At 51.1% G+C, this 9,377-nt stretch overlaps 1 protein-coding gene across 1 annotated transcript in view; it reads right to left on the reverse strand.

The window, feature by feature from the left end:
* GOLGA7B (golgin A7 family member B) overlaps positions 1–8,891 on the reverse strand; it is a 33,224-nt gene extending 24,333 nt beyond the window's left edge. Inside the window, exon 1 of the mRNA XM_066355264.1 lies at positions 8,843–8,891. The gene's annotated coding sequence lies outside the window, so the exon portion shown is untranslated. The remainder of the gene's footprint in view (positions 1–8,842) is intronic.
* Between the last annotated feature and the right edge of the window lie 486 nt (positions 8,892–9,377).

Here is a 9,377-nt window from a genome sequence, read left to right on the forward strand (position 1 = left end):
GGTGGAGAAGCAAATGGGCGCTTCTCCTATGTGCCCTGGCTGGGAATCGAACCCGGGTCCCCCGCACGCCAGGCCAACGCTCTACCACTGAGCCAACCGGCCAGGGCCAGAATGTGTTTTTTTAATCATCAAAGTAACACATGCTTATGATTTTGAAAAATCCCAACATACTAAAAGGCTTATAATAACGGCAAGAGTGCCCTGCCTGCTCTACCCTATGCTTTCCTACCTTTAGCCGTTCTCCCCCACCCCGAGAAGGAATACCTTTTCACTCTTTTGGCTCTTTCCGCTTTAAATTCTTCTGATAGGTTTTTATTTTTTTACATTGCTAAATGATATGCCTTCTGTTTCTTGGTTTATTAACTTTAGAAACCTCATCCTGTTTTCTGCACTGACAGAAGAGAACTCAGCTCACCCTGCCACCTTCACCTCCCAATAGAGTTACAGCACTGTTTGAATTTAATTGTTATCAAAGTAATACATGAAATTAGTTTAAAATTCCAACCAGGAACAAGGGCTTATAAAGGAAAACAGCAGGGTTTCCTCTCTCTTCCTTCCCTCGCAAGCTCTCCACCCTCATTCCCACGAGGGTAGGCTGGCTCGTGGGAATAGAGAACTTCTCTATTTACTGCACCTTCTTATTCTTTTTCTGTAGCAATCATCTCATTGTCTGGCCAACAATATCACCTACTATGTCTTCTGCTTGTCTTGCCTCTAAATTGTAAGCTTGGTCAGGGATCTTTGTTATGTTCACTGATGTATCCCAAATGCCTAGAATAATATCTGGCTCAATAAACATTTGTTGAATTAAAGCCAAATCTCTGGAACAGAGAGAGAAAGCGGAATTCCTTTGAGACAGTGTTTGAACCAACCATTTTACATCTGATTTGTTCTAGGAGAAGGAATGAATATAAATGAAAATTTTATTTTGTAAATGATAGAAAATCCTTCTGGGCGGCAGGGGTGGAGGGGTGGGGTGCTATAGTAGTTAAAGACCTCAGTTCAGGCTCACTTATTGGCTTTGCATGTTTGGACAAGTTTGTCCAATGGCCTTGAAAAGAAAGTCGCTATTTGCTTAGGTTGGTGCAGGCTGGGTAGGAAATGAATGTTGAGGAAGTGGCCTTCGTTAACCCCACTCTCCCAAGGACAGCTCCTGCTGTGGAAGGAGAGGCAGAGATGTCTCCTCCCAGAGTGACAGCCACCACGAGAGCCAGAGCCAGAAGCCACTAGCCAGGAGCTGGGTACTGGGCGCTGGTGGGAAGGAGGAAATGCTGTCCTGAGCCCTTGAGCACTATGAGGCCCATCTTCCGGGCCCCAGGACCTGGTCTGAACCATCCCACTCCGGACACTAGGTTTTATAGGCACCTTGTTCCTGGCTTTCCTCTTACCGTGCTTTGCGGGTGGTCAACTCCTTGCAGTGCTTCCGGAACTCCCGCCCACCAGCAAGGTCATAAGGCGGGTTCCAGTGATTGGAACGTTTCCATAGTGCCAGAGTTCTATGAGCTACTTGACCACTCCCTGCCTCCGTGTCATCTACTCCTGCTTCTGGGCCCCCTGAGCGTGCCCTGTGTCTACAGCAGGGGACCCCAAACTTTTTACACAGGAGGCCAGTTCACTTGCCCTCAGACCGTTGGAGAGCCAGACTATTAAAAAAAAAAAACTATGAACAAATCCCTGTGCACACTGCACATATCTTATTTTAAAGTAAAAAAACAAAACGGGAACAAATACAATATTTAAAATAAAGAACAAGTACATTTAAATCAACAAACTGACCAGTATTTCAATGGGAACTATGGACCTGCTTTTGGCTAATGAGATGGTCAATGTGCTCCTCTCACTGACCACCAATGAAAGAGGTGCTCCTTCCGGAAGTGCGGCGGGGGCCGGATAAATGGCCTCAGGGGCCGCATGCGGCCCTCGGGCTGTAGTTTGGGGACCCCTGGTCTACAGCTTCCTCAGCGAAAAATCACCCTCTGTCCACCGAGACCACAACACCCTGGGCTCCTACTGTTCCTGGACCCAGCCCGTCTGGCTCTGCCTATCACTCCCACGCCCTCTCCCCCCTCTCTCCCTCTCCCCCTCCACGCCAGCCACGGCCACGTGCACTTGGGTTTCAGTCCCTCGAATGCACCAGGCTCTGTACCTCTCTTCAGCCTTCCCTCATCTGCGCTCTGCCTGGAGTGTGCTTTCCCTCCTCTTCGCCGGGATACATCCCCTCAGGTCCCAATCTAAAGCTGACTTCCCTGGGGAAGTACAGTTTCCCCCATCCTACATTTTGTTTATTCTAATTTATTAAGATGTTATATTTTTTGCTGAAACTAACAGTAGAAATTGAAACTTTTAAAACATAAAATAGAAAATAAAATGTACTTCCTTGCCCTGGCCGGTTGGCTCAGCGGTAGAGCGTCGGCCTGGCGTGTGGGGGGCCTGGGTTCGATTCCCGGCCAGGGCACATAGGAGAAGCGCCCATTTGCTTCTCCACCCCCCCCCTCCTTCCTCTCTGTCTCTCTCTTCCCCTCCCACAGCCAAGGCTCCATTGGAGCAAGGATGGCCAGGGCGCTGGGGATGGCTCCTTGGCCTCTGCCCCAGGCGCTAGAGTGGCTCTGGTCGCGGCAGAGTGACACCCTGGAGGGGCAGAGCATCGCCCCCTGGTGGGCAGAGCGTCGCCCCTGGTGGGCGTGCCGGGTGGATCCCGGTCAGATGCATGCGGGAGTCTGTCTGACTGTCTCTCCCCGTTTCCAGCTTCAGAAAAATACAATAAATAAATAAATAAATAAATAAATAAATAAATAAATAAAATGTACTTCCTTGCGGAAGCCTTCCCTGGCATGCTAGCTGTGGTTAGGCGCCCCTATGACGAGCATCCTATACTTCCCCTACAAAATAACCATACCCTTCTAAAATTTATTTGTCGGTCTTCCCTTATTAAACCATTAGCCCCTTGGTGGCAAGAACTCTGTCTCCTTGGCTGCATTCCAGTGCTTGGAATAGTTCCTGGAGCATAATAGGTGCTCAATTAGTATCTGTATAGGAAGGTAGGGTGACTTATAGGAAAGAGAATGACCATTCAGTTCTCCAACCTTGAGCCTCAGGCAGGGAGAGGCATGGTCCCAATCCTAAGTGACTTTACAGTCTTGTTTGGGAAAGCCAAGTTAGACACCATGGCACAATGAACAACTGACAGGTGCCCCAGTGACCCACTGGGAGATAATGAGAGTTGTGGGAAAGCTGAGGAGGGAGAGGCCCCCGTGGTCTGGTGACTGGAGTCTTCCCCTGGCTCGAGGGCCCAGAGGATGCTTCTGAACGATGAGGTGTCTGGTACTTAGAGGAGGACAGGCAGGGCTGGACCAATGAGCAGCTGCAAGTTAAGGAAGGGGAAGGCACATCTGAAACAGCAGACCCTGCTGGCTGATTTGAACTACTCCATAGAGAAACCAGGCCGGAACCAGATAATGAAAAGTCGTTGAAGTAAGGCAACGAGGGCCTGCGAGGGAGCCGAAACAGTGAGGGCAAAGGGAAAGCAATGTGCTGGAACAGGTCACCTGGGAGCACCTCAGGGATGGATTAGAGGGAGGGGGTGAAGCAGGAAGAACAGGAAGAAAGCTATTGTGCTAAAAACCAGGTGGTGGGGGTGGGAGGCACACGGGTCACTGCCTAGGAATGAGGGCGAAGGGACAGAATCAAGAAACATTTTAAATGGAGTCGCCACAGGCTGCTGCTTTCAACTGAGCACAGGAGATGAAGAAGGGAGGGGTAGACAAAAAGGATGCAGGACTATCCATCCATTGGCTGGGAGAGGCCATGGTCAGAAATCACAAGGGCAGACTAGGTAACTCTGTATTTGCTAGGTGTAAAGGAAAGGAGAAGCTTCAGTGATTTCTTTTTTAGGACTAAGGGGACAGTGTAAGACTATAAGTTAAGACTTGGGGCCCTGGCCGGTTGGCTCAGCGGTAGAGCATCGGCCTAGCGTGCGGAGGACCCGGGTTCGATTCCTGGCCAGGGCACACAGGAGAAGCGCCCATTTGCTTCTCCACCCCTCCGCCGCGCTTTCCTCTCTGTCTCTCTCTTCCCCTCCCGCAGCCGAGGCTCCATTGGAGCAAAGATGGCCCGGGCGCTGGGGATGGCTCTGTGGCCTCTGCCTCAGGCACTAGAGTGGCTCTGGTCGCAACATGGCGACGCCCAGGATGGGCAGAGCACCGCCCCCTGGTGGGCAGAGCATCGCCCCATGGTGGGCGTGCCGGGTGGATCCCGGTCGGGCGCATGCGGGAGTCTGTCTGACTGTCTCTCCGTTTCCAGCTTCAGAAAAATAAAAAATAAAAAAATAAATAAAAAAAAAGACTTGGGAGGTCTCTCTAGATAAGTAATAGTTGCTACCATAAGAATGGGTCACTTGACCTTAGGAACCCTCTCTCAAGAGAGCTATGAGAGTGGCCCTGGCCGGTTGGCTCAGTGGTAGAGCGTCGGCCTGGCATGCAGAGGTCCCGGGTTCGATCCCGGCCAGGGCACACAAGAGAAGCACCCATCTGCTTCTCCACCCCTCCCCCTCTCCTTCCTCTCTGTCTCTCTCTTCCCCTCCTGCAGCCAAGGCTCCATTGGAGCAAAGTTGGCCCGGGTGCTGAGGATGGCTCTGTGGCCTCTGCCTCAGGCGCTAGAATGGCTCTGGTTGCAACAGAGCGACGCCCCAGAGGGGCAGAGCATCGCCCCCTGGTGGGCATGCCGGGTGGATCCCGGTCGGGTGCATGCAGGAGTCTGTCTGACTGCCTCCCCATTTCCAACTTCAGAAAAATACAAAAAAAAAAAAAGAGAGAGAGAGCTATGAGAGCCCTGGCCAGTTAGCTCAACATTAGAGCATCAGCCCCGGGTTTGATTCGTGGTCAGGGCACATAGGAGAAGCAACTATCTGCTTCACCATCCCTCCCCTGCCCCCCCCCCATATATTCCTCTCCCACAGCCATGGCTCGAATAGTTTGAGCAAGTTGGGCCCAGGCGCTGAGGATGGCTCCATGGCCTCGTCTCAGGTACTAAAAATAGCTTGGTTGCCAAGCAGCAGAGCAGCAACCCCAGATGGAGAGAGCATCACCTAGTAGGAGGCTTGCCAGGTGTATCCTGGTCAGTGTACATGTGGGAGTCTGTCTCTCTCTCCCACTCACTTAATAAAAATAAAGAGAGAGAAAACTATGAGAAAGGGACCAACACTACCTAGACTTGGGCAAAATGGTGCAATTGAAGCCAAAGATACATACCTCAGTCAAATCCCAGCCGTGTCACTTACTAACCAAAGACCCTTGGGCAAGTTAATTAACCTTGTAGAGCCTACGTTCTGCATCTGTAAAGTGGGGATAATAATACCTAAATTGAAAGATTTTTTTATACAGAGTAAATAAAATGACCTTTGGAAACATTCAAGTTCAACTCCTACTCTGTAGCAGGCGTTCAGCAAGGGCAGCTCATGGTGCGAAGAAGTCAGTGCAAGAACAAGAGAAGATGGGATTCATCACAAAAACCCAAGGAGGCCGAGTCCTCAGGAAGGGGGGATGAACAGTGTCAAGTATTAAGAAAATTGGGGAGCAACTGGAGTGGCAGGGATTACATGACCAAATCTTTGCAGAGTGCAAGTTGGAGGAGTACAAAAGGAGCTAGAGAACAGAATACCAGAAAAAAGCAAGAGAGAAGGATCCACACAACACGCCTATCAGTAAGGATGTTAGGTTGTAAAAAGATTATCCTAACAGAGTTTGAGCAGTAAAGGCATTTAATGAACAGAACAAGAAGTCCAGAGAGCGGGAGCTCCAGGAACAGCTCAGTGGCTCAGAAATGTCCTCAAGAACCCAGGCTTTTCCATGCTTTCTCTACAACATCCTAAGTACATTGCTTTCTCATCTGCAGATTTATTGCCTTATAGTTGCAAGATGGCTGCTGCAGCTCCAAACATCCATGGCAGGACAGGACGAAAGGGGGAGAGCCTAGTTCCTTTTCTCAGGAGATAAATCTTCAAGAAAATTTCCCAGAAGCCTCCTGGCAGACTTCCTCTTATATCTCTCAAACCAGGTCCTTTTCTCTCTCCTTTATGATTTAAACTCTTTCCCAGCCTTCTTATTATCTTCAGCGTCGCTCTGATTATGATTACCAGATTTCAGAAATCAGTTGGTCACATACCCACTCTCTGGCTGTTTTCAACCTCTTATTCTTTGCCTCCCTCTGCCTATAGCAGGGGTCTCCAAACTTTTTACACAGGGGTCCAGTTCACTGTCCCTCAGACCATTGGAGGGCTGCCAAATACAGTGGTCCTCTCACTGACCACCAATGAAAGAGGTGCCCCTTCCAGAAGTGCAGTGGGGGCTGGATAAATGGCCTCAGGGGGCCGCATTGCGGCCCGCGGGCCGTAGTTTGGGGACGCCTGCTAGAGTCTGAAAATGTTATATACTTTCCTGGCTTTCCTTGCAGCTAAAAGAGGCAGTGTGACCCAGTTCTAGGCAATGAGCAATGAGCTCTGCCTCTTTGGGGGGACAGGTCCTCCCTGAACCTCCAGCATGGTGGCTCATGCCATCCTCCCCAGAAATTCAAGGCATTGCAACCATCCTGCAGCTGACCTCGCAAGCATCCCGCGAGCTCAAGACCAGGGGCCAATGCTTCTTCACCTGCATTTCTTAACAATCAGTTTTGCAGCCAGGTAGGCCTCAGGTTCAAATTCTTCAGACACTATATTGGGTTATCCTAGGGTAGTTTAAACTTCTCCAGTGCAATTTTATTCTAAATCACATTACTTTCAAACATTTCACTTATGTGCATATACCACTGACCTGGGATAGATATCGTATTTCCCCATCTATAAGATGCACCACAATTTTGGGGCCCGAAGTTTAAAAAAAAGTATTACATAAAGTTATTAAACTCAAGTTTTATTCATCATAAAACTCATACAACTCCTCATCGCTGTCAAACTCCCATCCATTAGCTTGTCCTCACCTGTGTCTGATGATAAATCGCTGTCTTCAACAATGAGCGCAAGAACAAGCGTGAAAAAGCAAGAAATGCAAGTAAAAAAGTCTACAACCACTATATAAGACACACCCAGTTTTTAGACGCCAAATTTTTGGGGAAAAGGTGCATCTTATACTTGGGGAAATACGGTATATGCAAAATCTTGGGCTGATATCACATTAGCGGAAGGGGAGGTGCACTTTAGAATCAGCCAGACTCAAGCTCAAATCCTACTCTGCCTCTCCCCAGCTGTGAGGCTGTGAGCACATTATTTCACCTGGGCATTGCTATGGTCATCTATAACCCAGGGCAAAGGACATCTGTTTCTTCAGTGGCCTCCAAGGACACCATGTGGTGGCTGCCAAATCAACTGATTAAGCTTCATATTCCTGGTCTGCTGGGGTCGTTTGAGCTGTTGTTACCATATTAGTAGTTGCCAAGTGCCTGAAGGCTCCCTGGGGTTGCACATCTAGGGGAGGGGAAACTGGGCTAGCTCTGCCCCAGCCCTCGGACGTCAGCACCACAGAAGTACAGAACTGAGGCCAACATGGGGCCATGGCGCCCAGACTCCTAGCCCACCCCTGGAGGGTCCCACTCAGTAAGTAGCTTGGGGAAACTTAGGGATCTGTATTATTGCCAAACTCCTTCAGGGATTCTGAAGCCCTGTCCCATTGGGAACTGCTGAACTACAGCCCCTCACCCAGTGGGGATCCTCTTCCTCCTCACCTTATAGAACAGCTTTCATTCAGGGGCAGGGAGCTCAATACCTCACAAATTACACATGCCCTAGCCATAAAGCTGAAGTCAGCTTCTCAGGTCCCAGTAGGCTTCTGTGGTAACATGGTCAAATGTCTCTGCTCTCTCGGGACAACAATCAGACCCTCTCCAATGTTACCCTTTAGACATCTGGCCCTGATCAATGAGAGATTCTCTAGCACACGGGGCTCCAGATGTGACTCGTTGTTCCTCCTCCTGTTCCCCAACACCCAACACACACCCATATGGTGATCTGGGAATGTCTAGGCACTCAGCTACACTTACCGTGTGCCATGTCAGAAATGGGACTACAGAACAGGCCCTCAGCACTCACTCATTTTACCCAGTGGGGAAGGGTCTCATCCTGGGTCACCCAGCAACTTTAGCTCAGACTGGCTCCATGCACCCCCACAGGCAGCGACGCAGACAACATTGTAGCCATAGCTGTATTGGAGAGGAGGCCCCCTCCGGGCTCCAGAAGTGCTGTAATACCAGTTACCAGAAGTTGGTGACCCTCCCAGCACCCCTGGCTCTGGCTCCCAACCAGAGTGAGCTAGTTCTCTCCGTCACAGCCCACAGCGTCCAGAAAGCCCTGGGGCCTTTGGTGCCTGCCACCTGCTCACAGCGCGTGGGGGATCCAGGGTGGGACAGCCAATGTCCCTCCTCCAGGTTATTTATAGTGTTTTCGGATGAGTCAGGTGCAGAGCTGCCCAGTACCAGAAGAGAGAGAGAGTGTGTGTGTTCCCTCGAAAATGCTATAAATGATCCCAAGGCTCTGGAACCCCACCCCAGCCCTCAACAGCTCCTGGTGTAAAGATGAGGCAGGGAGCTGGGCCCAGCAGGAGTCTGCGGGGCTGTCCTGATGCCCCGACTAAGGGTCTGAGCCCAGCCAGGATCTTGAGCCCAGGCAGCGAGTCTTGTGAGGGGACAGGTGGGAGAACCCCAGGCCGGGAAAGGAGGGCCTGGCCAGGTAACTTCTGGACCACATGCCCCTTGCCAGGCAGTGCTACTACTCCCCTGCACCTTCCCAAACCAGACTGACAGACAGACAAGCCCAAGAGGATGGCTCCCACCCCCGCACCCAGGCACTGGCTGCTCCCACCTCTATTCCTGTGTGTGCTGCTCCGCCTCCGCCAACAGACCGGCTATTTATAGCTCTCTGGAAAGGGAGCCGGTGCCTCCAAGCCTCTCCCTGCTTCCTGCTCCTGGCGGCACTCTAATTACTTCCTCAGCTGGGTGCCGCCTGCCACAGGCACCCTGGCTGGGGCCACATAAATAGCTGCCCCTGCGCTCACACCCAGCTTCCCACGGAGGCGGAGACGGAGGCTGTGGCAGGCCCAGATGCCCCGCGCGGAGCGTGACCAGCCAGGGGGCGAGCTCCCCCAACCCCCAACACAGAGAAGATGCACATCAGCGGTGAACCTGAACTGAGGGCACGTGGGGGTCTTTGGAACCCACCCTTTCCTCTGCAGCCCCAGCGGGAGGAGCCACCTGTGTGCCTGGCACACAATAGGCAGGAGTAGGGAGGGCCACGGAAGAGGAAGCCGCTGTCTGCCCTCTAGGGAAACAAACACATAAACAACTCATTATGCAACCAGGAGTGTGAAGTAAGTGCTAAATTAAGATACAAGCTGTGG

Source organism: Saccopteryx leptura, chromosome 13, assembly GCF_036850995.1.
Source record: "Saccopteryx leptura isolate mSacLep1 chromosome 13, mSacLep1_pri_phased_curated, whole genome shotgun sequence".
Lineage (NCBI taxonomy): Eukaryota > Metazoa > Chordata > Mammalia > Chiroptera > Emballonuridae > Saccopteryx > Saccopteryx leptura.